The sequence below is a fragment of the Erythrolamprus reginae genome, chromosome 2 (genome assembly GCF_031021105.1).
Source record: "Erythrolamprus reginae isolate rEryReg1 chromosome 2, rEryReg1.hap1, whole genome shotgun sequence".
NCBI classification, from domain to species: Eukaryota; Metazoa; Chordata; class Lepidosauria; order Squamata; family Dipsadidae; genus Erythrolamprus; species Erythrolamprus reginae.
Window position 1 is genome coordinate 29,894,253 of NC_091951.1, and position 20,842 is coordinate 29,915,094.

The 20,842-nt window shown below is 51.5% G+C and overlaps 1 long non-coding RNA gene across 14 annotated transcripts in view; it reads left to right on the forward strand.

The window, feature by feature from the left end:
• LOC139163156 (uncharacterized) overlaps positions 1–18,294 on the forward strand; it is a 43,065-nt gene extending 24,771 nt beyond the window's left edge. For 6 of the 14 annotated variants that reach the window (XR_011558418.1, XR_011558417.1, XR_011558416.1 and 3 more), the window contains 19 exons: positions 1,589–1,650; positions 2,057–2,113; positions 2,419–2,544; positions 3,253–3,383; positions 5,044–5,169; positions 6,121–6,246; positions 8,255–8,380; positions 9,324–9,449; positions 11,472–11,533; positions 11,940–11,996; positions 12,302–12,427; positions 12,934–13,059; positions 13,546–13,671; positions 14,790–14,915; positions 15,865–15,995; positions 16,365–16,490; positions 16,783–16,846; positions 17,254–17,310; positions 17,839–18,294. This is a non-coding gene — a long non-coding RNA (uncharacterized lncRNA). Of the gene's footprint in view, positions 1–1,588; positions 1,651–2,056; positions 2,545–3,252; positions 3,384–5,043; positions 6,247–8,254; positions 8,381–8,806; positions 9,450–11,471; positions 11,534–11,939; positions 11,997–12,301; positions 12,428–12,933; positions 13,060–13,545; positions 13,672–14,789; positions 14,916–15,864; positions 15,996–16,364; positions 16,491–16,782; positions 16,847–17,253; positions 17,311–17,838 lie in introns of all 14 variants that reach the window. The other 8 variants (XR_011558419.1, XR_011558424.1, XR_011558423.1 and 5 more) reach the window with 8 other exon arrangements.
• The last annotated feature ends 2,548 nt before the right edge of the window (positions 18,295–20,842 follow it).

Genomic DNA, 20,842 nt, shown 5'->3' on the forward strand with positions numbered 1-20,842 from the left:
TTGGGCTGTCACCGGAGGGCTTTTCAATGGGGATACTGACCGGCTTCTGCTTGGCTCCACATACCGTTTCCCGGCTGCCGTCCTTGGTCGGTCATCAGAGGGTTTTGCACTGTGATGCACTAGGGACTGTGAACGGCCCTGGGTGATCTCCTCTCTCCATCTGAAGGCTGCTGTCGTCCTCTCACAGGAGGGCTTTTCAATGGAGATACTGGAGGGCTGCCGCTTAGCTCCCCCCACCGTTTCACGGCTGCTGTCGTTGGGCTGTCACCGGAGGGCTTTTCCATGGAGATACTGGAGGGCTGCCGCTTAGCTCCCCGCACCGTTTCACGGCTGCTGTCGTTGGGCTGTCACCGGAGGGCTTTTCAATGGAGATACTGGAGGGCTGCCGCTTAGCTCCCCGCACCATTTCATGGCTACCGTCATCGTGTTGTCTCCGCAGGGCTTTTCAATGGAGATACTGGAGGGCTGCCGCTTAGCTCCCCGCACCGTTTCACGGCTGCTGTCGTTGGGCTGTCACAGGAGGGCTTTTCCATGGAGATACTGGAGGGCTGCCGCTTAGCTCCCCGCACCGTTTCACGGCTGCTGTCGTTGGGCTGTCACCAGAGGGCTTTTCAATGGAGATACTGGAGGGCTGCCGCTTAGCTCCCCGCACCATTTCATGGCTACCGTCATCGTGTTGTCTCCGGAGGGCTTTTCAATGGAGATACTGGAGGGCTGCCGCTTAGCTCCCCGCACCGTTTCATGGCTACCGTCATCGTGTTGTCTCCGGAGGGCTTTTCAATGGAGATACTGGAGGGCTGCCGCTTAGCTCCCCGCACCGTTTCTCGGCTGCTGTCGTTGGGCTGTCACCGGAGGGCTTTTCAATGGAGATACTGGAGGGCTGCCGCTTAGCTCCCCGCACCGTTTCATGGCTACCGTCATCGTGTTGTCTCCGGAGGGCTTTTCAATGGAGATACTGGAGGGCTGCCGCTTAGCTCCCCGCACCGTTTCACGGCTGCTGTCGTTGGGCTGTCACCGGAGGGCTTTTCAATGGAGATACTGGAGGGCTGCCGCTTAGCTCCCCGCACCGTTTCATGGCTACCATCATCGTGTTGTCTCCGGAGGGCTTTTCAATGGGGAAACTGGATGGCTTGTGCTTTCTCCTCACACTATTTCAGGGCACCCATTGTGGGGCTGTCATCGGTGGGTTTTTCAATGGGGAAACTGGATGGCTTGTGCTTTCTCCTCACACTATTTCAGGGCACCCATTGTGGGGCTGTCATCGGTGGGTTTTTCAATGGGGAAACTGGATGGCTTGTGCTTTCTCCTCACACTATTTCAGGGCATCCATTGTGGGGCTGTCATCGGTGGGTTTTTCAATGGGGAAACTGGATGGCTTGTGCTTTCTCCTCACACTATTTCAGGGCATCCATTGTGGGGCTGTCATCGGTGGGTTTTTCAATGGTGATAATGGAGGGCTTCCGCTTAGATCCAGGCACCGTTTCACGGCTGCCTTCGTCGGGCTGTCATTGGAGGGCTTTGCAATGGGGATTTTTGACCTTTTTCGCTTACTGACCAACCGTGTGCTTGATCTCTATTTGTCTTGCAGTTCAGAATGGACTCCAATGGGCGGCCTGTCTCTGATCTAGTCTAGGACTCCTATGTTTGGAGGTGAGTGCGTGAGAGAAGCGGGGTTCAATCTCTGACAGCTGTCTCGTCAGACCACGAGACCATGCGGAGTAATTGCCTGCAGCATGAACGGCGTGGGTCGGGGAGGGACTCGGTGGGGGCTCCTTGTGCAGAATTCCGCTGGGACTCTGGTATCCGGGGTGTCAGAAAAGAGGGAAAAAGGGCTCCATCATCCAAGTAAGTATTAGGAGAATATTGGCTGTCAAGGAAAGAGGCTTTGTGGGGCATGTCAGGGCTTTCAATCTACAAAAGGACAAGGAGCCAGCCCTGAGATTCCCTCCAATCCGTTTAGGTAACAATAGAGGAGGATATTCCCACAGCGAGACAAAGAGTTATTTTAAATACAGTTTCCACGTCTCCAAATGTTTCCAACTCTTCATTGTTTCAGGACAAGGCAGATCCCGAGAGGCAGCATGCTTTGTAATGTTCTTTGGCTCTTCACTTGGTAAGTTCCAGGAAGTGGCCTTTGAACACCGAAATATGTTTGTTTGGAGCAGAATTTTCCATTGGAGGGTTGCGTAATAGGGACTGAACGGCCGCGGTTTCTCTCCTCCCGTCGTCTCAAGGCTGCCGTCGTCGGGCTGTCATCGGAGGATTTTTCAATGGGCATACTGGCCCGCTTTCGCTTAGCTCCCCGCACCGTTTCACGGCTGTCGTCGTTGGTCGGTCATGGGACGGTTTTGCAATGGGGATTTTGGAACTTTTTCGTTTACTGACCAACTGTGTGATTGATCTCTGTTTGTCTTGCAGCTCAGAATGGATTACAATGGTCGGCATGGCCTGTATTCTGATCTAGTCTAGTCTAGTCTTTATTGTTCCAGATAAGGCAGATCCCGAGAGGCAACATGCTCTGTAATGTTCTTTGGCTCTTCACTGGTAAGTTCCCGGAATTCGCCTTTGATCACCGAAATATGTTTGTTTGCAGTAGAATTTTCCATCTGAGGGTTGCTTAATAGGGACTCTGAACGGCCGCGGGTTCTCTCCTCGCGCCGTCACAAGGCTGCCATCGTCGAGCTATCACTGGATGGTTTTTCAGTGGAAATACTGGAGGGCTGCCGCTTAGCTCCCGGCACCGTTTCACGGCTACCGTCGTCGGGCTGTAAACGCAATGTTTTTCAATGGGGATACTGGATGGCTTCCGCTTACCTCCCCGCACGGTTTCACCGCTGCCGTCGTCTTCAGGAGGGCTTTTCAATGGAGATACTGGAGGGCTGCCGCTTACCTCCCGCACCATTTCACGGCTGCCGTCGTTGGGGTGTCATCGGAGGTTTTTCCAATGGGATACTGGATGGCTTCCCCTTATTCCCCGAACCGCTTCACGGCTGCCGTAGTCCCATCGGAGGGCTTTTCAATGGAGATACTGGAGGGTTGCCGCTTAGCTCCCCGCACCGTTTCACGGCTGCCGTGGTCGGGCTGTCATCGGAGGATTTTTCAATGGGGATACTGGAGGGCTTCCCCTTATTCCCCGCACCGTTTCACGGCTGCCGTAGTCCTTGGTCGGTCATCTGAGGGGTTTTCAATGGGGATTTTGGAACTTTTTTGCTTACTGACCAACTGTGTGATTGATCTCTGTTTGTCTTGCAGCTCAGAATGGATTACAATGGGCGGCCTGGCCTGTCTTTTGATCTAGTCTAGTCTAGTCTAGTCTTTATTGTTCCAGACAAGGCAGATCCCGAGAGGCAACATGCGCTGTAATGTTCTTTGGCTCTTCACTGGTAAGTTCCCGGAATTGGCCTTTGATCACCGAAATACAGTGTTCCCTCGCTTTTCGCGGGTTCGAACTTCACGGAATGTCTATACCATGGTTTCCCAAAAATGTTAATTAAAAATATACTTTGCGGGTTTTTTTTCCCTATACCACGGTTTTTCGCCAAACTTTTGTTTGCCTTTAATAAATATTTTTTTAAATAAACTTTAATAAATAAACATGGTGAGTAATAATCTGAATGGTTGCTAAGGGAATGGAAAATTGCAATTTAGGGGTTTAAAGTGTTAAGGGAAGGCTTATGATACTGTTCATAGCCAAAAATAGTGTATTTACTTCTGCATCTCTACTTCACGGAAATTCGGCTTTCGCGGGTGGTCTCAAAAGGCACCCCCACAATAAGCGAGGGGACACTTTATGTTTGTTTGCAGTAGACTTTTCCATCGGAGGGTTGCTTAATAGGGACTGTGAACGGCCCTGGGTGATCTCCTACCTCCATCTCAAAGCTGCTGTCGTCCTCTCACTGGAGGGCTTTTCAATGGAGATACTGGAGGGCTGCCGCTTAGCTCCCCACACCGTTTCACGGCTGCTGTCGTTGGGCTGTCACCGGAGGGCTTTTCAATGGAGATACTGGAGGGCTGCCGCTTAGCTCCCCGCACCGTTTCACGGCTGCTGTCGTTGGGCTGTCACCGGAGGGCTTTCCAATGGAGATACTGGAGGGCTGCCGCTTAGCTCCCCGCACCGTTTCATGGCTACCGTCCTCGTGTTGTCTCCGGAGGGCTTTCCAATGGAGATACTGGAGGGCTGCCGCTTAGCTCCCCGCACCGTTTCACGGCTACCGTCGTCGTGTTGTCTCCGGAGGGCTTTTCAATGGTGATACTGGAGGGCTGCCGCTTAGCTCCCCGCACCGTTTCATGGCTACCGTCCTCGTGTTGTCTCCGGAGGGCTTTTCAATGGTGATACTGGAGGGCTGCCGCATAGCTCCCCGCACCGTTTCACGGCTACCGTCGTCGTGTTGTCTCCGGAGGGCTTTTCAATGGAGATACTGGAGGGCTGCCGCATAGCTCCCCGCACCGTTTCATGGCTACCGTCCTCGTGTTGTCTCCGGAGGGCTTTTCAATGGTGATACTGGAGGGCTGCCGCATAGCTCCCCGCACCGTTTCACGGCTACCGTCGTCGTGTTGTCTCCGGAGGGCTTTTCAATGGAGATACTGGAGGGCTGCCGCATAGCTCCCCGCACCGTTTCACAGCTACCGTCCTCGTGTTGTCTCCGGAGGGCTTTTCAATGGTGATACTGGAGGGCTGCCGCATAGCTCCCCGCACCGTTTCATGGCTACCGTCGTCGTGTTGTCTCCGGAGGGCTTTTCAATGGAGATACTGGAGGGCTGCTGCTTAGCTCCCCGCACGGTTTTACCGCTGCCGTCGTCGTCCGGAGGGCTTTTCAATGGAGATACTGGAGGGCTGCCGCTTACCTCCCCGCACCGTTTCACGGCTGCCGTGGTCGGGATGTCATCGGAGGTTTTTTCAATGGGGATACTGGGCAGCTTTCGCTTAGCTCCCGCACCGTTTCGCGGCTGCAGTCCTTGGTCCGTCATCAGAGGGTTTTGCAATGGGGATTTTGGAACTTTTTTGCTTACTGACCAACTGTGTGCTTGATCTCTGTCTTGCAGCTCAGAATGGATTCCAATGGGTGGCCTGGCCTGTCTTTTGATCTAGTCTAGTCTAGTCTTTATTGTTCCAGACAAGGCAGATCCCGAGAGGCAACATGCTCTGTAATGTTATTTGGCTCTTCACTGGTAAGTTCCCGGAATTCGCCTTTGATCACCGAAATACAATGTTCCCTCGCTTTTCACGGGTTCGAAATTCACGGAATGTCTATACCACGGTTTTCCAAAAATATTAATTAAAAAAATACTTTGCGGGTTCTTTCCTTATACCATGAAGTCATATGTCATCGCCAAACTTTTGTTTGCCTTTAATAAATATTTTTTTAAATAAACTTTAATAAATAAACATGGTGAGTAACAATCTGAATGGTTGCTAAGGGAATGGAAAATTGCAATTTAGGGAAATTCGACTTTCGCGGGTGGTCTCAGAAGGCACCCCCCCCTGCAAAAAAGCGAGGGAACACTTTATGTTTGTTTGCAGTAGACTTTTCCATCCGAGGGTTGCTTAATAGGGACTGTGAACGGCCCTGCGTTATCTCCTCCCGCCCTCTCAAGGCTGCTGTCATCGGGCTATCACTGGATGGATTTTCAATGGGGATACTGGATGGCTTCCACTTAGCTCCCCGCACGGTTTCACCTCTGCTGTCGTCGTCTGGAGGGCTTTTCAATGGAGATACTGGAGGGCTTCCGCTTAGCTCCCCGCACCGTTTCATGGCTACCGTCCTCGTGTTGTCGGGCTGCCGTGTCATCGGACGGTTTTTTCAATGGAGATATACTGGAGGGCTGCCGCTTAGCTCCCCACACTGTTTCACGGCTGCCTTTGTCGGGCTGTCACCGGACGGTTTTTCAATGGGGATACTGGCCCACTTCCCCTTGGCTCCCCGCACCGTTTCACGGCTGCTGTCGTTGGGCTGTCACCGGAGGGCTTTTCAATGGGGATACTGACCGGCTTCTGCTTGGCTCCACATACCGTTTCCCGGCTGCCGTCCTTGGTCGGTCATCAGAGGGTTTTGCAATGGGGATTTTGGAACTTTTTTGCTTACTGACCAACTGTGTGATTGATCTCTGTTTGTCTTGCAGCTCAGAATGGATTACAATGGGCGGCCTGGCCTGTCTTTTGATTTAGTCTAGTCTAGTCTTTATTGTTCCAGACAAGGCAGATCCCGAGAGGCAACATGCGCTGTAATGTTCTTTGGCTCTTCACTGGTAAGTTCCCGGAATTGGCCTTTGATCACCGAAATACAGTGTTCCCTCGCTTTTCGCGGGTTCGAACTTCACGGAATGTCTATACCATGGTTTCCCAAAAATGTTAATTAAAAAAATACTTTGCGGGGCTTTTTCCCTATACCACGGTTTTTCCCATCCGATGACATCATATGTCATCGCCAAACTTTTGTTTGCCTTTAATAAATATTTTTTTAAATAAACTTTAATAAATAAACATGGTGAGTAATAATCTGAATGGTTGCTAAGGGAATGGAAAATTGCAATTTAGGGGTTTAAAGTGTTAAGGGAAGGCTTATGATACTGTTCATAGCCAAAAATAGTGTATTTACTTCTGCATCTCTACTTCACGGAAATTCGGCTTTCGCGGGTGGTCTCAAAAGGCAACCCACCAATAAGCGAGGGGACACTTTATGTTTGTTTGCAGTAGACTTTTCCATCGGAGGGTTGCTTAATAGGGACTGTGAACGGCCCTGGGTGATCTCCTCTCTCCAACTCAAGGCTGCTGTCCTCCTCTCACTGGAGGGCTTTTCAGTGGAGATACTGGAGGGCTGCCGCTTAGCTCCCCGCACTGTTTCACGGCTGCTGTCGTTGGGCTGTCACCGGAGGGCTTTTCAATGGAGATACTGGAGGGCTGCCGCTTAGCTCCCCACACCGTTTCATGGCTACCGTCATCGTGTTGTCTCCGGAGGGCTTTTCAATGGAGATACTGGAGGGCTGCCGCTTAGCTCCCCGCACCATTTCACGGCTACCGTCGTCGTGTTGTCTCCGGAGGGCTTTTCAATGGAGATACTGGAGGGCTGCCGCTTAGCTCCCCGCACCGTTTCATGGCTACCGTCCTCGTGTTGTCTCCGGAGGGCTTTCCAATGGAGATACTGGAGGGCTGCCGCTTAGCTCCCCGCACCGTTTCATGGCTACCGTCCTCGTGTTGTCTCCGGAGGGCTTTTCAATGGTGATACTGGAGGGCTGCCGCTTAGCTCCCCGCACCGTTTCACGGCTACCGTCGTCGTGTTGTCTCCGGAGGGCTTTTCAATGGAGATACTGGAGGGCTGCCGCTTAGCTCCCCGCACCGTTTCATGGCTACCGTCGTCGTGTTGTCTCCGGAGGGCTTTTCAATGGAGATACTGGAGGGCTGCTGCTTAGCTCCCTGCACGGTTTTACCGCTGTCGTCGTCGTCCGGAGGGCTTTTCATTGGAGATACTGGAGGGCTGCCGCTTACCTCCCCGCACCGTTTCACGGCTGCCGTGGTCGGGATGTCATCGGAGGTTTTTTCAATGGGGATACTGGGCAGCTTTCGCTTAGCTCCCGCACCATTTCACGGCTACCGTCGTCGTGTTGTCTCCGGAGGGCTTTTCAATGGAGATACTGGAGGGCTGCCGCTTAGCTCCCCGCACCGTTTCATGGCTACCGTCCTCGTGTTGTCTCCGGAGGGCTTTCCAATGGAGATACTGGAGGGCTGCCGCTTAGCTCCCCGCACCGTTTCATGGCTACCGTCCTCGTGTTGTCTCCGGAGGGCTTTTCAATGGTGATACCGGAGGGCTGCCGCTTAGCTCCCCGCACCGTTTCACGGCTACCGTCGTTGTGTTGTCTCCGGAGGGCTTTTCAATGGAGATACTGGAGGGCTGCCGCTTAGCTCCCCGCACCGTTTCATGGCTACCGTCGTCGTGTTGTCTCCGGAGGGCTTTTCAATGGAGATACTGGAGGGCTGCTGCTTAGCTCCCTGCACGGTTTTACCGCTGCCGTCGTCGTCCGGAGGGCTTTTCATTGGAGATACTGGAGGGCTGCCGCTTACCTCCCCGCACCGTTTCACGGCTGCCGTGGTCGGGATGTCATCGGAGGTTTTTTCAATGGGGATACTGGGCAGCTTTCGCTTAGCTCCCGCACCGTTTCGCGGCTGCAGTCCTTGGTCCGTCATCAGAGGGTTTTGCAATGGGGATTTTGGAACTTTTTTGCTTACTGACCAACTGTGTGCTTGATCTCTGTCTTGCAGCTCAGAATGGATTCCAATGGGTGGCCTGGCCTGTCTTTTGATCTAGTCTAGTCTAGTCTTTATTGTTCCAGACAAGGCAGATCCCGAGAGGCAACATGCTCTGTAATGTTATTTGGCTCTTCACTGGTAAGTTCCCGGAATTCGCCTTTGATCACCGAAACACAATGTTCCCTCGCTTTTCACGGGTTCGAAATTCACGGAATGTCTATACCACGGTTTTCCAAAAATATTAATTAAAAAAATACTTTGCGGGTTCTTTCCTTATACCATGAAGTCATATGTCATCGCCAAACTTTTGTTTGCCTTTAATAAATATTTTTTTAAATAAACTTTAATAAATAAACATGGTGAGTAACAATCTGAATGGTTGCTAAGGGAATGGAAAATTGCAATTTAGGGAAATTCGACTTTCGCGGGTGGTCTCAGAAGGCACCCCCCCCTGCAAAAAAGCGAGGGAACACTTTATGTTTGTTTGCAGTAGACTTTTCCATCCGAGGGTTGCTTAATAGGGACTGTGAACGGCCCTGCGTTATCTCCTCCCGCCCTCTCAAGGCTGCTGTCGTCGGGCTATCACTGGATGGATTTTCAATGGGGATACTGGATGGCTTCCGCTTAGCTCCCCGCACGGTTTCACCTCTGCTGTCATCGTCTGGAGGGCTTTTCAATGGAGATACTGGAGGGCTTCCGCTTAGCTCCCCGCACCGTTTCCCGGCTGCCATTGTCGGGCTGCCGTGTCATCGGACGGTTTTTTCAATGGAGATATACTGGAGGGCTGCCGCTTAGCTCCCCACACTGTTTCACGGCTGCCTTTGTCGGGCTGTCACCGGACGGTTTTTCAATGGGGATACTGGCCCGCTTCCCCTTGGCTCCCCGCACCGTTTCACGGCTGCTGTCGTTGGGCTGTCACCGGAGGGCTTTTCAATGGGGATACTGACCGGCTTCTGCTTGGCTCCACATACCGTTTCCCGGCTGCCGTCCTTGGTCGGTCATCAGAGGGTTTTGCAATGGGGATTTTGGAACTTTTTTGCTTACTGACCAACTGTGTGATTGATCTCTGTTTGTCTTGCAGCTCAGAATGGATTACAATGGGCGGCCTGGCCTGTCTTTTGATCTAGTCTAGTCTAGTCTTTATTGTTCCAGACAAGGCAGATCCCGAGAGGCAACATGCGCTGTAATGTTCTTTGGCTCTTCACTGGTAAGTTCCCGGAATTGGCCTTTGATCACCGAAATACAGTGTTCCCTCGCTTTTCGCGGGTTCGAACTTCACGGAATGTCTATACCATGGTTTCCCAAAAATGTTAATTAAAAAAATACTTTGCGGGGCTTTTTCCCTATACCACGGTTTTTCCCATCCGATGACATCATATGTCATCGCCAAACTTTTGTTTGCCTTTAATAAATATTTTTTTAAATAAACTTTAATAAATAAACATGGTGAGTAATAATCTGAATGGTTGCTAAGGGAATGGAAAATTGCAATTTAGGGGTTTAAAGTGTTAAGGGAAGGCTTATGATACTGTTCATAGCCAAAAATAGTGTATTTACTTCTGCATCTCTACTTCACGGAAATTCGGCTTTCGCGGGTGGTCTCAAAAGGCAACCCACCAATAAGCGAGGGGACACTTTATGTTTGTTTGCAGTAGACTTTTCCATCGGAGGGTTGCTTAATAGGGACTGTGAACGGCCCTGGGTGATCTCCTCTCTCCAACTCAAGGCTGCTGTCCTCCTCTCACTGGAGGGCTTTTCAGTGGAGATACTGGAGGGCTGCCGCTTAGCTCCCCGCACCTTTTCACGGCTGCTGTCCTTGGGCTGTCACCGGAGGGCTTTTCAATGGAGATACTGGAGGGCTGCCGCTTAGCTCCCCACACCGTTTCATGGCTACCGTCATCGTGTTGTCTCCGGAGGGCTTTTCAATGGAGATACTGGAGGGCTGCCGCTTAGCTCCCCGCACCGTTTCACGGCTACCGTCGTCGTGTTGTCTCCGGAGGGCTTTTCAATGGAGATACTGGAGGGCTGCCGCTTAGCTCCCCGCACCGTTTCATGGCTACCGTCCTCGTGTTGTCTCCGGAGGGCTTTCCAATGGAGATACTGGAGGGCTGCCGCTTAGCTCCCCGCACCGTTTCACGGCTACCGTCGTCGTGTTGTCTCCGGAGGGCTTTCCAATGGAGATACTGGAGGGCTGCCGCTTAGCTCCCCGCACCGTTTCATGGCTACCGTCCTCGTGTTGTCTCCGGAGGGCTTTCCAATGGAGATACTGGAGGGCTGCCGCTTAGCTCCCCGCACCGTTTCATGGCTACCGTCCTCGTGTTGTCTCCGGAGGGCTTTTCAATGGTGATACTGGAGGGCTGCCGCTTAGCTCCCCGCACCGTTTCATGGCTACCGTCGTCGTGTTGTCTCCGGAGGGCTTTTCAATGGAGATACTGGAGGGCTGCCGCTTAGCTCCCCGCACCGTTTCATGGCTACCGTCCTCGTGTTGTCTCCGGAGGGCTTTTCAATGGAGATACTGGAGGGCTGCCACTTAGCTCCCCGCACCATTTCATGGCTACCGTCATCTTGTTGTCTCCGGAGGGCTTTTCAATGGAGATACTGGAGGGCTGCCGCTTAGCTTCCCGCACCGTTTCATGGCTACCGTCATCGTTTGTCTCCGGAGGGCCTTTCAATGGGGAAACTGGATGGCTTGTGCTTTCTCCTCACACTATTTCAGGGCACCCATTGTGGGGCTGTCATCGGTGGGTTTTTCAATGGGGAAACTGGATGGCTTGTGCTTTCTCCTCACACCATTTCAGGGCACCCATTGTGGGGCTGTCATCGGTGGGTTTTTCAATGGGGAAACTGGATGGCTTGTGCTTTCTCCTCACACTATTTCAGGGCATCCATTGTGGGGCTGTCATCGGTGGGTTTTTCAATGGGGAAACTGGATGGCCTGTGCTTTCTCCTCACACTATTTCAGGGCACCCATTGTGGGGCTGTCATCGGTGGGTTTTTCAATGGGGAAACTGGATGGCTTGTGCTTTCTCCTCACACTATTTCAGGGCATCCATTGTGGGGCTGTCATCGGTGGGTTTTTCAATGGTGATAATGGAGGGCTTCCGCTTAGATCCAGGCACCGTTTCACGGCTGCCGTCATCGGGCTGTCATTGGAGGGCTTTGCAATGGGGATTTTTGACCTTTTTCGCTTACTGACCAACCGTGTGCTTGATCTCTATTTGTCTTGCAGTTCAGAATGGACTCCAATGGGCGGCCTGTCTCTGATCTAGTCTAGGACTCCTATGTTTGGAGGTGAGTGCGTGAGAGAAGCGGGGTTCAATCTCTGACAGCTGTCTCGTCAGACCACGAGACCATGCGGAGTAATTGCCTGCAGCATGAACGGCGTGGGTCGGGGAGGGACTCGGTGGGGGCTCCTTGTGCAGAATTCCGCTGGGACTCTGGTATCCGGGGTGTCAGAAAAGAGGGAAAAAGGGCTCCATCATCCAAGTAAGTATTAGGAGAATATTGGCTGTCAAGGAAAGAGGCTTTGTGGGGCATGTCAGGGCTTTCAATCTATCAAAGGACAAGGAGCCAGCCCTGAGATTCCCTCCAATCCGTTTAGGTAACAATAGAGGAGGATATTCCCACAGCGAGACAAAGAGTTATTTTAAATACAGTTTCCACGTCTCCAAATGTTTCCAACTCTTTATTGTTTCAGGACAAGGCAGATCCCGAGAGGCAGCATGCTTTGTAATGTTCTTTGGCTCTTCACTTGGTAAGTTCCAGGAAGTGGCCTTTGAACACCGAAATATGTTTGTTTGGAGCAGAATTTTCCATTGGAGGGTTGCGTAATAGGGACTGAACGGCCGCGGTTTCTCTCCTCCCGTCGTCTCAAGGCTGCCGTCGTCGGGCTGTCATCGGAGGATTTTTCAATGGGCATACTGGCCCGCTTTCGCTTAGCTCCCCGCACCGTTTCACGGCTGTCGTCGTTGGTCGGTCATGGGACGGTTTTGCAATGGGGATTTTGGAACTTTTTCGTTTACTGACCAACTGTGTGATTGATCTCTGTTTGTCTTGCAGCTCAGAATGGATTACAATGGTCGGCATGGCCTGTATTCTGATCTAGTCTAGTCTAGTCTTTATTGTTCCAGATAAGGCAGATCCCGAGAGGCAACATGCTCTGTAATGTTCTTTGGCTCTTCACTGGTAAGTTCCCGGAATTCGCCTTTGATCACCGAAATATGTTTGTTTGCAGTAGAATTTTCCATCTGAGGGTTGCTTAATAGGGACTCTGAACGGCCGCGGGTTCTCTCCTCGCGCCGTCACAAGGCTGCCGTCGTCGAGCTATCACTGGATGGTTTTTCAGTGGAAATACTGGAGGGCTGCCGCTTAGCTCCCGGCACCGTTTCACGGCTACCGTCGTCGGGCTGTAAACGCAATGTTTTTCAATGGGGATACTGGATGGCTTCCGCTTACCTCCCCCCACGGTTTCACCGCTGCCGTCGTCTTCAGGAGGGCTTTTCAATGGAGATACTGGAGGGCTGCCGCTTACCTCCCGCACCATTTCACGGCTGCCGTCGTTGGGGTGTCATCGGAGGTTTTTCCAATGGGGATACTGGATGGCTTCCCCTTATTCCCCGAACCGCTTCACGGATTTTGGAACTTTTTTGCTTACTGACCAACTGTGTTCTTGATCTCTGTTTGTCTTGCAGCTCAGAATGGATTACAATGGGCGGCCAGGCCTGTCTTTTGATCTAGTCTAGTCTAGTCTTTATTGTTCCAGACAAGGCAGGTCCCGAGAGGCAACATGCTCTGGAATGTTCTTTGGCTCTTCACTGGTAAGTTCCCGGAATTGGTCTCAAAAGGCACCCCACCAATAAGCGAGGGGACACTTTATGTTTGTTTGCAGTAGACTTTTCCATCGGAGGGTTGCTTAATAGGGACTGTGAACGGCGCTGGGTGATCTCCTCCCGCCATCTCAAGGCTGCTGTCCTCCTCTCACTGGAGGGCTTTTCAATGGAGATACTGGAGGGCTGCTGCTTAGCTCCCCGCACCGTTTCACGGCTGCCGTGGTCGGGTTGTCATCAGAGGTTTTTTCAATGGGGATACTGGCCGGCTTCCCCTTATTCCCGGATCTGCTTCACGGCTGCCATAGTCCGTCTGTCATCGGAGGTTTTTTCAATGAGGATACTGGCCGGCTTCCCCTTATTCCCGGATCTGCTTCACGGCTGCCATAGTCCGTCCGTCATCAGAGGGTTTTGCAATGGGGATTTTGGAACTTTTTCGCTTACTGACCAACTGTGTGCTTGATCTCTGTCTTGCAGCTCAGAATCGATTCCAATGGGTGGCCTGGCCTGTCTTTTGATCTAGTCTAGTCTAGTCTTTATTGTTCCAGACAAGGCAGATCCCGAGAGGCAACATGCTCTGGAATGTTCTTTGGCTCTTCACTGGTAAGTTCCCGGAATTGGCCTTTGATCACCGAAATACAATGTTCCCTCGCTTTTCGCGGGTTCGAAATTCACGGAATGTCTATACCACGGTTTTCCAAAAATATTAATTAAAAAAATACTTTGCGGGTTCTTTCCTTACACCACGGTTATTCCCATCTGATGAAGTCATATGTCATCGCCAAACTTTTGTTTGCCTTTAATAAATATTTTTTTAAATAAACTTTAATAAATAAACATGTTGAGTAATAATCTGAATGGTTGCTAAGGGAATGGAAAATTGCAATTTAGGGGTTTAAAGTGTTAAGGGAAGGCTTATGATACTGTTCATAGACAAAAATAGTGTATTTACTTTGCATCTCTACTTCACGGAAATTCGACTTCCGCGGGTGGTCTCAGAAGCCCCCCCCCCCCGCAAAAAAGCGAGGGAACACTTTATGTTTGTTTGCAGTAGACTTTTCCATCGGAGGGTTGCTTAATAGGGACTGTGAACGGCCCCGGGTTATCTCCTCCCACCGTCTCAAGGCTGCTGTCGTCGGGCTATCACTGGATGGATTTTCAATGTAGATACTGGATGGCTTCGGCTTAGCTCCCCGCACGGTTTCAACTGCCCTCTTGGGCTGTCACCGGAGGGCTTTTCAATGGAGATATTGGAGGGCTGCTGCTTAGCCTCCCGCACCATTTCACGGCTGCCGTCGTTGGGCTGTCACCGGAGGTTTTTTCAATGGGGATACTGGATGGCTTCCCCTTAGCTGCCCACACTGTTTCACGGCTGCCCTTGTCGGGCTGTCACCGGACGGTTTTTCAATGGGGATACTGGCCCGCTACCCCTTGGCTCCCCGCACCGTTTCACGGCTGCTGTCGTTGGGCTGTCACCGGAGGTTTTTTCAATGGGGATACTGGATGGCTTCCCCTTTGCTGCCCACACTGTTTCACGGCTGCCCTTGTCGGGCTGTCACCGGACGGTTTTTCAATGGGGATACTGGCCCGCTTCCCCTTGGCTCCCCGCACCATTTCCCGGCTGCCGTCCTTGGTCGGTCATCAGAGGGTTTTGCAATGGGGATTTTGGAACTTTTTGGCTTACTGACCAACTGTGTTCTTAATCTCTGTTTGTCTTGCAGCTCAGAATGGATTACAATGGGCGGCCTGGCCTGTCTTTTGATCTAGTCTAGTCTAGTCTTTATTGTTCCAGACAAGGCAGGTCCCGAGATGGAACATTCTCTGGAATGTTCTTTGGCTTTTCAGTGGTAAGTTCCCGGAATTGGCCTCTGTATGTTTGTTTGCAGTAGAATTTTCCATCGGAGGGTTGCTTAATAGGGACTGTGAACGGCCCCGGGTTATCTCCTCCCGCCCTCTCAAGGCTGCTGTCGTCGCCCTATCACTGGATGGATTTTCAATGGGGATACTGGATGGCTTCCGCTTAGCTCCCCGCACCGTTTCACGGCTACCGTCGGCGGGCTGTAAACGCAATGTTTTTCAATGGGGATCCTGGATGGCTTCCGCTTAGCTCCCCGCACGGTTTCACCTTTGCTGTCATCGTCCGGAGGGCTTTTCTATGGAGATACTGGAGGGCTTCTGCTTAGCTCCCCGCACCGTTTCCCGGCTGCCGTCGTTGGGCTGTCACCGGAGGGCTTTTAAATGGAGATACTGGATGGCTTCCCCTTAGCTCCCCACACTGTTTCACGGCTGCCTTTGTCGGGCTGTCACCGGACGGTTTTTCAATGGGGATACTGGCCTGCTTCCCCTTGGCTCCCCGCACCGTTTCACGGCTGCCGTCGTTGGGCTGTCACCGGAGGGGCTTTTCAATGGAGATACTGGAGGGCTGCCGCTTTGCTCCCCGCACCGTTTCACGGCTGCCGTCGTTGGGCTGTCATCGAAGGGTTTTTGAATGGAGATACTGACCGGCTTCTGCTTGGCTCCATACACGGTTTCACTGCTGCCGTGGTCGGGATGTCATCGGAGGCTTTTTCAATGGGGATACTGGCCGGCTTCCCCTTATTCCCCGAACCGTTTCACGGCTGCCGTAGTCCGTCTGTCATCGGAGGGTTTTTCAATAGGGATATTGGGCGGCTTTCGCTTAGCTCCCGCACCGTTTCACGGCTGCCGTCCTTGGTCGGTCATCAGAGGGTTTTGCAATGGGGATTTTGGAACTTTTTGGCTTACTGACCAACTGTGTGCTTGATCTGTGTCTTGCAGCTCAGAATGGATTCCAATGGGCGGCCTGTCCTGTCTTCTGATCTAGTCTAGTCTAGTCTAGTCTTTATTGTTCCAGACAAGGCAGATCCCGAGAGGCAACATGCTCTGTAATGTTCTTTGGCTCTTCACTGGTAAGTTCCCGGAATTGGCCTCTGTATGTTTGTTTGCAGTAGAATTTTCCATCGGGGGGGTTGCTTAATAGGGACTGTGAACGGCCCTGGGTTATCTCCTCCCGCCGTCTCAAGGCTGCTGTCGTCGGGCTATCACTGGATGGATTTTCAATGGAGATACTGGAGGGCTGCCGCTTAGCTCCCCGCACCGTTTCACGGCTGCCGTCGTTGGGGTGTCATCGGAGGTTTTTTCAATGGGGATACTGGACGGCTTCCCCTTATTAACCCCACCGTTTCACGGGGTCGGGCTGTCACCGTAGGGCTTTGCAATGGGGATTTTGAAACTTTTTCGCTTACTGACCAACTGTGTGCTTGATCTTTGTCTTGCAGCTCAGAATGGATTCCAATGGGCGGCCTGGCCTATCTTTTGATCTAGTCTAGTCTTGTCTTTATTGTTCCAGACAAGGTAGATCCCGAGAGGCAACATGCTCTGTAATGTTCTTTGGCTCTTCACTGGTAAGAATTGGCCTCTGATCACCGAAATATGTTTGTTTGCAGTACAATTTTCCATCGGAGGGTTGTTTAATAGGGACTCCAACAGCCGCGGGTTCTCTATTCCCGACGTCTCAAGGCTTTCGACGTTGGACTATCATCAGAGGGGTTTTCAATGGGAATACTGGAGGGCTTCCACTTAGCTCCACGCACCGTTTCAGGGCTGCCCTCCTCGTCGGAGGGATTTTCAATGGAGATTTTGGAAGTTTGTCGCTTACTGACCAACTGTGTGAATTGATCTCTGTTTGTTTCGCAGCTCAGAATGGATTCCAATGGGCGGCCTTGTCTTCTGATCTAGTCTAGGACTCTTATGATTGGAGGTGAGTGCGTGAGAGAAGCGGGGTTCAATCTCTGACAGCTGTCCAGTCAGAGCAGTAGACCGTGCAGAGGAATTGCCTGCAGCATGATCGGCGTGGGTCGGGGAGTGACTCGGTGGGGGCTCCTTGTGCAGAATCCTGCTGGGACTCTGGTATCCGGGGTGTCAGAAAAGAGGGGAAAAGGGCTCCATCATCCAAGTAATTATTAGGAGAATATTGGCTGTCAAGGAAAGAGGCTTTGTGGGACATGTCAGGGCTTTCGATCTTCAAAAGGAGACGGAGCCAGCGGCGAGATTCTCCCTAATCCGTTTCTCTTTACGGAAGAGGAGGATATCCCCACAGCGAGACGCCGAGTTATTTGAAATACAGTTTCCACGTCTCCAAATGTTTCCAACTCTTTATTGTTTCAGGACAAAGCAGATCCCGAGAGGCAGCATGCTCTGTAATGTTCTTTGGCTCTTCACTTGGTAAGTTCCAGGAAGTGGCCTTTGAACACCGAAATATGTTTATTTGGGGCAGAATTTTCCATTGGAGGGTTGCGTAATAGGGACTCGGTTTCTCTTCTCCCACCGTCTCAAGGCTGCCGTCGTTGGGGATGTCATCGGAGGGTTAGCAATTGGGGTACTGTTTCACGGCTCTTGCTGAGTTAGTGTTGAGCAAAGGCAAAGCAACTTTCCTGGGGAATTCCTCTCTGGTCCAGCAGTGGTGGGCTACTGCCCGGAGGGGTTCAAGGAACACATTGGGGTAACGAAAATGGAGCTTCATCCCAGAGCACCCAATCGGCACTGAAATATGTTTAAGGAAAAATCAGGGGGTCCTGCATATGCCAGGCAACCTTGTGGGGGTAAAAACTTTGGTAGGCCTTCGCTGGGTCCAGGACTGTATCCCCACTCATACTCTTAGGTAACACGAATGCCCAAGAGGACATATGGCACCTGGGACCCCCAAAGGAAGCCCTCCCCTTCTAATGAATCCTCTCCCACATTAAATTCTAGGCAACCTCGCGCATCTGCCTGCCCAGGTCCAGCTGGTGACCAACTAGGTTTCTTCAGGACTCTCCGGAACACTCTTCGGAAGAAAGAGCAACGGAACAAAGAGCCAGGTGTCTATCAGCCGAGACTCAGCAAAAGGCCATACGAGTGAATACTGTGCCTTTCTCTCGGAGAGGTTCCATATACAGCTCGTCCTTGAATAAGGACTAAGTCAAGGACTGCCTTAGTGACCATCCAAAATTTCAATGGCACCGAAATAGGCCTCTTGAACTAAAAAAAACGACCTTTGGGACAACCCTAACGTAGACGACTGGGAAACTCCATAAATGTCGAACCGTGTTCCGGACATAACAACAGCAGTGATTCAATCAACCCCCGTGGCAATAAAAAATATTACACATTCATATTTGTATTCAATATATTTGTATAACGTAAAGAATAAACAAATGAATGAATAAATGTGAATTTTTGCTCTCTTTTTTTAAAATAGCCGTGGGAAACATGTTAAAATATGGGAGAAGGAAAGGACTCAGGATTATCTCGGGGCAGGTTATAACAGGGGTCTTTGCTGTCATCGTCGGTGGCGCGGTGGGGATTCTGGATGGCTTCTGCTTCCGTGGGAGAGCTGCCGTGGTCCTGCTGCCAGTTCACCAGGTAGGATTGTCCAGGCGGCGACGCATCTTTCCCAGGGAGAGGCTGGACACGCAGCCTGCCAACCCATCCGCGGCAGCATTATAGTTGTTGTGAGCCGACCCGAGTCTTCGGAGAGGGTCGGTATACAAATATACTGTAAATAATAATAATAATAATAATAATAATAATAATAATAATAATAATAATAATGTAATATGCAAAAGTAAAGATGTGTTACTCTCTGTTGTTGGTGGGTTGTTGATGGCTATTGGGGTTAGTCTTGCTAATGCTTACTGTTGGTGTGCGCTATATATTGCTGTGCGCTAATGTATTGCTGTGGGGTAAATATTGCTGTGTGCTAAAAATTGGTCTATGGTATTGTATGGAATTAGTATTGTATGGAACTGTGTGGGAATATTATTGGTTAACTGCTGTATGTGTAGAACTAAATATTCTGATATCTGGTTTGTATATGATTGCTTGACTTTGATATGTATGTAGGTGACTGTTTACTGATTAATCTATTGTATACATTGCAAATAATATGTATACTCTACTTATAATAGTCTGTGTAATTGGCTGAGCAACCCCTACTGCTCACATATACTCTGTTTGAAGTTGAGGTTTCTAACCTTGGTGATCACTGATAAGCCCAGGGTGGAATGCTGACAGGCAGGAAGAAGCGGAGGCGGTCCAGAGTCCCCATTGCATCATACTGCTCGTGACCGTCTGGGCAGCCCAATCTGCTGATCGCCCGTCAGTTCCTCTGCGGTTAGACAACCCTCCTCCCCCTCCCACAACTCCGCCCTGCCCCGAACTCTTCCTGCCTTTTCTTGCCAGCGGATCCGCAGACGGCCGCTCGGATGCAGCAACGCACAGCCGAACGACCACCGCTCTCAACCCTGCGCCCCAGACCGCCGCCCGCTCAAGCCCCACACCCTCGCCTGGCGATGGGAGAAGGAAGAGGCCCCAACTCCTCGGTGCTCGGACCGGCCGCCGGAGGGGGAGCCCCGGGGCACTGGGTGACTTATCCTGTGCGGCGCCCCTCCCGGAGCTCTCTCACGCCATTCTCGTGTGCCACCCTGTTTTCGGGCAACGGATCGTAGCAGCACCAATCTCTTGTGGCACCTTTTTCGGGCAACGGATCGTATGTACCGCCCTGTTTTCGGGCAACGGATCTTATGTGCCGCCCTGTTTTCGGGCAACGGATCGTATGTGCCGCCCTGTTTTCGGGCAACGGATCGTATGTGCCGCCCTGTTTTCGGGCAACGGATCTTATGTGCCGCCCTGTTTTCGGGCAACGGATCTTATGTGCCGCCCTGTTTTCGGGCAACGGATCTTATGTGCCGCCCTGTTTTCGGGCAACGGATCGTATGTGCCGCCCTGTTTTCGGGCAATGGATCGTATGTGCCGCCCTGTTTTCGGGCAATGGATCGTATGTGCCTTTTTATTTATGAATGTATTGGTTCGATGTCTAGGACGCCCATCTCCTGAGACTCAGGGCGGCTTGGTTTGCGTCTGTTGAAGAGGGATTCCTCCTTCTCTTCCTCGGTTGAGGCTTTATTTTAAACAAAAGTTAGCGGAGCTGTTGGTTCATCTGCTCCCTCCTCCGAGGGGCCACCGACTGACTCAGAGTTTCCTCCGGGTAGCCAGGAGCTAGCGGCTCTGTTTGCAGCCAAGGAAAAGAGGGAACTACCGTAAGCCTCTTCGGCAGGGCTGCCTCGGAAGGTTGAACCTTAAACTGTCCGCGAGAAGAACGAGAAACAGAATGGCGCGCGTGAACTCGGGGGAGTTGGCCTTAGAAAGAGCCCCGCAGCGCGATGAGCCCGAGAAGGGCGCAGGAGGACGGAGGGCGGCACCGCTCGGGATGGAGGGGAGAAGGATTGCAGCGGGGGCTGCGATCTGCCTGCGGAATATATATTATAATACCTATTTTATTCTATTCATATAAATGCGACTGTATACTGTATTGTAACTTTGCAGAGTTTGTGCCGTTTTATTTCCCTCCGTGACCGAGAGGCGACTGATCCACCCAAACAAATGAAGTCTATTTCAGGGGTGGCGGGGAAGGAGGGGCCCTTTGGAGGGCTGCCCAAGGACCCAGCCAACTCCCGGGACCGCATATCGCCCTCCGGTTGGGAGTGGGAGGTCTGGGTGCTGCGCTGGTGGAAAAGCGTATGGCACCCAAGTGTGGCCAGCTCTTTTTCGGCCAATAAACACCCGGGGGAGGCTCCTTTCCTTCCCCTTCGCTGAGGTAAGTCGGTCCGATGATTGGATCCGGCGCGTTTAAATTTAATTATTTTATTTAAATAAAATAAAAATAAAATAAATTAAATGTAAAAAAGAAATGAAATTTAATGAAATGAAATAAAAT